Genomic DNA, 6,752 nt, shown 5'->3' with positions numbered 1-6,752 from the left:
GTCAAGCACCCAGTACCAAGATCAAGGGAAGGGGCCTTACAGTAACCCAGAGTCTTCCCCAAGGTGATCTACTAGGTTTTGACTGTCTCATTTCTGTTCCAAGCAATATAGCGCTAGCTTCGGAGGTCCCACTGTAGGTTCCTGTCAATCTATCTGTGAGTCTATATTGTCTACCTGTGTCCCCTCCCCTTCTATTCATGCCAGTGCTAACTCCCTCAACCCAGCCTCAGCCTTAGAGACTGTATGGCTTTTTCCACATCATGCATTGTATACAACTTCACAATTTGTCCCATTTTATAGACCCTGCACTTAGTAAGGGAAGGACATGAATGAGCCCTTTCACAACTTGTTAAGACAAAAACACAAAAAAGTTGAAAGGGGTTGCTAAATGAGGACAGTATCCCCCAGTCTTAAATTTTGTCTCTAAGGATGAGACCATTACCTTTATCCAAGTTACTGTTTAGTACAGGTTAGGTCTTACCAGCCACCACCAAATAACGTGAGAAAAGAAGCCCACTTGGACAAAATAACACATATTGCAAGGTAAGCTGTGGTCTGCAACTAAGGACAAGGAAGATGAGGTAACAAAAATTAGGGAGAAACTGACACTTGGACCTTGCCATGAAATATTTACAGAGATCTCAACAACACATGTGGCACATGCCGCCTAGAGAAAACCTCAATGCTGCCTGTTGTATGTGTTGAATTGTGTCCCTGTAAACATTCATAAAATGAATCTTAATCCCACATAGTTCAGAATATAGCTATATTTGGAGTTAGGGCCTTTAAAGAAGTGGCTAACTTCAAATAACGCCAAGAGGGTAGGCCTTAATTCAGTCTCACTGATGCTATCATAATAGGAATTTCGGTGAACAGAGAAATCCCAGGAGATGTGTGCACATAGAGGAAAGGCCATGTGAGGGCATCATGGGAAAGTGTTCAACAGGAAGCCAAGGAAAGAGAAACATGTCAATGCCTTAGTTTTTGACTTACAGTCTCTAGAAATATAAAAAAATAAATTTCTATCATTTTAGCCATCTAGTCTGGTATTTTGCTATGGCAGCCTATGTAGACTAACACACTTGGTACATATGGGATTTAGTACTTCACTATTGATATTCATTCATACATGAGGCTTCTCTCATGAGGACAACTCCCTCATGCCAACTATCAGTTGTAAGCAAAAGTAATAGATCATATTTCTGGATCAAGGAAATAAATTACAAGTAGATACACACACTTCCTGTGATAAAATGATCAAGAAAGAACATGTTGAGATAGAAGTATAAGAAAGTGCCAGAACACAGAAGTATCCCAGAGTTGGAAAGCAATACCATTCTATAAAGCTGGTCTGGACATCTAGGGAAGCCATATGAAAAAGAAATAAGGTTTTTTATGTTAAGACTTCAAGACTTTTATGTTACTTGCATAACTCAGTCTGTCTTCATGCTCTACCCAATACAGGTTTAGAGAAAATCTCCAGGTAGGGCTGAGGGCTTCCTTGTGGCCTGTTTTTCAAAGGAGAACTCTGCTTTATAAGAAAGTCATGGGGTGGGGGTGGCAGTGAACAGATCAGAAGTGAAGACTAAAACCTGTTGATATTTCTCTATACTCTTTCAATAAGGTTGAAATAGAATCTTGTGGACACTAAAGACAGTGACAAAAAAGACTGCAGGTTTTGGCATAAGGTAGGTGTCTTAGTTACTTTTCTTTCATTGTTAAGACAAAATACCCAACACCCAAAGTTAAAGGAGGAAAGTCTTTGGCTCACAATTTGTAGAATTTTCAATCTATACCCCTAGCATTCGGCTTTGAAATCAATCACAAACTCTAGATTCAGCCACTTCTGAAAAGCTGATCCACCCATGACTGCATGAGGCTTTGGGGGTCATTTAGATATAAACCCTAACTGCAGGATAGGTCAATTTAAAGAACTTTCTTTCAATACATTCTTTTTCAACTTCACCAGGGCGGCCCTACTCTGGGAGTAGTACTACCTCTACTCTGGGAGGTAGATTCTCTGAACACTCAACAAAAATACCTGTTCCCACAAAAATATATACCATCATAGAAAACTAAGTAAATTTCCCTGTACATGTCAATTAAGTGGGCAATTAGCTAGAATTCAAATCATTCAAAATGCACTGATCATAAAAGACCCAAATGTCTATAAGGAGATGCATTTAGAATAAGACACCTGTGTTGTCTATCTTTACTACCCAAAATATGAGAAAGTTATTCCTTAAACTTATGGTACTTTCTTTTTAAACTATGGTTTTTTTTAGTTCTTATTCCCTTTACCACTCACAAATTTTCTTACCTAGGCTATGATTGACTTTCCAAAATACAGTAAAGCTCTCAGTGCCATCCTGAGCCATCCATCCATCTATCTACCTAGTTTGGAATTTATGTTTTGCTCTTAGATCTTGATTTCTGTCTCATCTGGAAAGTGAACAAATAAGCACTCAAACCAGGAGACCTAGAAGGGAGGCAGAAGTCTAGGTGGAATATCATTTATCAAGTCATGTGACCAGTCACTTGCTCCAACAGGTTCCAGCTATGGCTCTTTGGCCAATTGGGCTGTCCAGAGCAGGTAGGTACTTTTCTCTAACTTACACAATGTTCCTTGTGAGCTGGCAGTGGTTTGGTCCTTGCATTCCATCCACCTTACCAAAACCTGCAGTGGCAAACCCCCTTTTGTGCCAGAGTTATAGCCACATGATTGGGCACATAGCTCAGAGCAGGCATTCTCTAAAACAGATCTGCCTCGTCGCCACTGACTGAGGCATCATTCCTGTGAATGGGTTTTCCCTAGCATCTAATGAATAGATACTGCACCCACATCATTGCTTAATTCTGTGGTTTTAAACAGTACCACCCAAATGGGCAATTCAGAAATTTGTGGTGGTAGCTTTGGGTTCTAGCAATAATTAAGAGGAATTCTGCCTTTAGTGAGTAAGGGCAACAGATGCTAATCCTCCTGTGGTTTCTGGTACACTTCTGCACAGTATACAATTGTCCTCCATCCTACATAGCTTCCAAAAACCCTGCCTATTTTCAGAGAGAGGAAAAACTTTCATAGATTCATGTGACTATTTTCTAAAATCCAGCTACATGCTAAATACTATTTCAAGAGTTCTGGGTGAAATATATTCTCTGTTCTCTGGGGTTTACAAAAGTGTAACTGTTAATTTTCTGAGCCTGCAATCTAACCTAATTTTGAGTAGAAAGTACATTTGTACTGTCTTAATATGCAGTGTGTTTTCCTGAAATGCAACCACCATGCAAATCAAGGGAAAATTGCAATTTTTGCTCTGAGGTCCACTAAGAATTGCTCACTGCATCAGAAAACCACATCACTAATTGCATCACGCCCCATAACAGCCAACCCACCAATACAATGCATCTATCCAGCCTACATATGCAGCTATGGTGTTGATAGGGACCTTGGATAAGTTGATACGTTTTCTCATGTAGCTATGTCTAAACATTTATTTGGGGGATTAGGTATTATTTTGTTGTAAATTTCTTTTTTTTAGTTTTAGCTACATTTTTGTCACAGCATTTTACCATATTATTGTTTTCTTAATGTGTATATGGTCTATTATAAATGTCTCATTTTAAAATGGTAAATGTGATATCCACAATATTTATTTCTTATAATGAAAAATATTGCATTTGAGAAGTTGAAAAATCCATTCCTTCTCCATTTAAGTACAGACCTCCAAGCTTCAGTGATGACCCCTTTCCAGAGCAAGTTTCTAGAAAGAGCTTACGAAGATAGGACATTCTTCAAAACCTACCTTTGTAAATCTTAGCATCCCTACCAATCTAACATATTCGAGGAACCATCTTTCAAAAAAATTGTATGAAAGTTTTCCAACATGGACAAAAAAATGTGGTTATTCATAATGAAATTAAAACAAATTGAATTCCACACAGCTTAATAACTTTAATTTCAGTGTAAGTAAAGATCTTGAAAATCTGTCTATGTTGATGCAAAAATCATAAAAATAAGCTGATCAATGACCAATTAGTTAAATTTAAGAACATAGCTAAATTCTAAGCAGCTTGGAAAGACCTCTGTATTTCACAGCCACACATGATAAGCCAAAAACTTTTCCTCTATACTATGCTTAAAGAAGAGTCAGTGTAAGCAGGACACAAAGCAAAATCCAGAAGAGCATCTAGTGTAGGCAGCTCATGGAAGATAATACCAGCTAAGTGAGAAGGTGACTGAGCTATCTGGTAGGAAGGGAGACAGGGATGTGCAGCAGCAGTCCTGCCTCTGCCACCTGGAGTTATTTAACTAGGCAGTGTTTATTTCTTTTCCCATGGTACCAAGCATTCACCCAGCATAACAGAACCAGCAAGAGATACACAGTAAGATATTTATTACATAGAATTGGCTTACAGGATTATAGAGGCTAGCTATACAAGTATGAAATCCACAGAGCAGATCATCAAGAAGACGACCTGGAAGCCATGGCATAGACTAAGCCTGCTGTCTACAAGTAGAATTTCATCCTTTTTAAGGAAGATGCAGTTCTGTTCTTAAAGCCTTTCAACTGATTAAATCAAGTTCCTGTAGGTTGAATGTGGTAAACTACAGATGTTAGAAATAATCCCCAAGGCAAAAGTGTTGGGAAGTGAGACCTAATCAAGAGGTAAGTAGAGTTGACTAATACCATTGTCAAGGGGACAGGTAGTTACCACAAGAGTTGGTTGTTACAAAACCAAGTTTGGGTGCCTCTTGTTTTGGTGTGCTCTGTCCCTTTCATCATGTGATCACAGAGCCCTTAACTGTTGCCAGTACCTTGATCTTAGACTCTCCACCCTCCAGAACTATGATAAATAAGTTTCCTTCCCCTGTAAACTATCAGGTCTGTGATATTCTGTGATAACCACACAAGAGAGATAAAAACAGAGGTCAATTCAGACTGTGTAGGGCAATCTCTCTTATTAAAGTCAAATGACTGTAGAATTTTATCACATATATAAAACACCTTCAAAAGCAACAGAGAGATTACTTTTTGAGTGAATATCTGAGAACTATATAGTCTGGTCATGCTAACACATCAAAAAATAACCCAGGCCATCTCTTGTCAACATGGCAGTCATACACATCTCCTTAAGTCAAATAATTCCCAAATAAAGGCAATATCAAAGCTACGCTTATGCATATCGAGATGATACAAAGGAAAGCACATTAATCTTTTCCCAGGAGAGAATGGAAGCTTCATACATTTCCTTTAATATCCTATTACTTAAATATTGTGATATGAAATTCACCATTGTTAATGAATTTAAATATGTGAAAAAAGAAAACAAAAATATTAATTTAGTGCATAGATACGTAACAGTAAAAAAGAAGTGTCATGACTATTACAAGCAATAATGCTCTCACCCTGAAACTAACAAGGCCCATCTTACAGGGTTGCTAAAGGAATTAAGCAATATGATATGACACAAGCACTGTCTTCTAATAGCAGCTATGTTAATAACATTACGGGACAGATACATATAATGGTACTAAGCTGAGAAATGTGATTCAAAAGAGTAGTCTGAGATGTAGAAATGGAAAAGTAATTAAGAAATGGTTGTTTTCTGGTCTTCACAATGAAGTCTTCATTTTAGAAAATCATTGACAGCAGCCCTTTCCCTTAATTTTAACCCAGAATTAAACTCAGGTTAGGGAAGGAGGGTAAGTGAAATAAAACTATAGTAAAATATACCACTTTCTTAAATACTACTGAAAGATCCTGATTATTTCCACAGTAATAGAGAAGACTTTCTTTTAAGAAGCAAAGCTCTCTTTTGTTAATACTTAAATCACATCTTTATTAGTGAATACTGACTCACTGAGCAATGGATCCTCTCTCCTCTCATTCCCCACTCACTCTCCTTAACCAATCTGGATTTAACTCTGGGTTAAAATTAAGGGGAGGAGGGTGCGGTCTATGATGTCTCAGTGTGAAGACTTGACCAGGCATCTGTGGGATCAGAAACAGAAAGTCTCACAGAAAAATGGTTAGAGGAACACAGAGCTGGAAATGAAGAGAGAACGAGAGATCAGAAAGGGAACAGAAGGGCCTGGGGGAGGCAGGGATGTGCAGGACAAATCAGGCAAGGAGTTATTCCTCACACAGGGGTAGCTGACAGTTGCTAAATGTACTTCCCAAAAGTCAAAGCAGTCCCTGAAAATGGGTTAATTTTGTTAAATGAAAATAACCCAATATAGTTGATGTTTAAAAATCATGTATAATAAATTTAAATTTATAAAACACAGATGCTTAGGAAAAATTACAATAAAATACAAAATTATAGCTACTCCTCTGTAATGGAGTTTTTAAATTTTTTTAGTTTAAAGATAATAAATCCAACAAAACAAAACAGAACAAATCCAATCAAAACAAAGCAGTGAAACTGGTATAGAACTTCAAAGTAGGATACTAGGAAAACAACAATAGCTACCATTATATATCGTGTTATCTTTATATTAGTTGCCCATTCTCTCAGGTATAGCAAAATCAAACCAAAACTAAGGAGAATAAAACCAATCAAAACAGAACATTGAATAAAGCAAAACAATTAGTCAGAACAAAGCAAAACAGTGAGAACAATATTGGATATCAAAGACAGATAGAAGGAAATCGCCATATTTTCTATATTGCATACTGTCATCTTCCCAAGAGATGCTCAGAGTGCTGGCCCCAGGCTTGCAAAATCAAGCAAACAATACAAGCATTTAG

The sequence above is a fragment of the Cavia porcellus genome, unplaced genomic scaffold (genome assembly GCF_034190915.1).
Source record: "Cavia porcellus strain 051 isolate PalLab524CR breed Dunkin Hartley unplaced genomic scaffold, mCavPor4.1 scaffold_10, whole genome shotgun sequence".
NCBI classification, from domain to species: domain Eukaryota; kingdom Metazoa; phylum Chordata; class Mammalia; order Rodentia; family Caviidae; genus Cavia; species Cavia porcellus.
Note: the sequence above shows the minus strand (reverse complement) of the source record.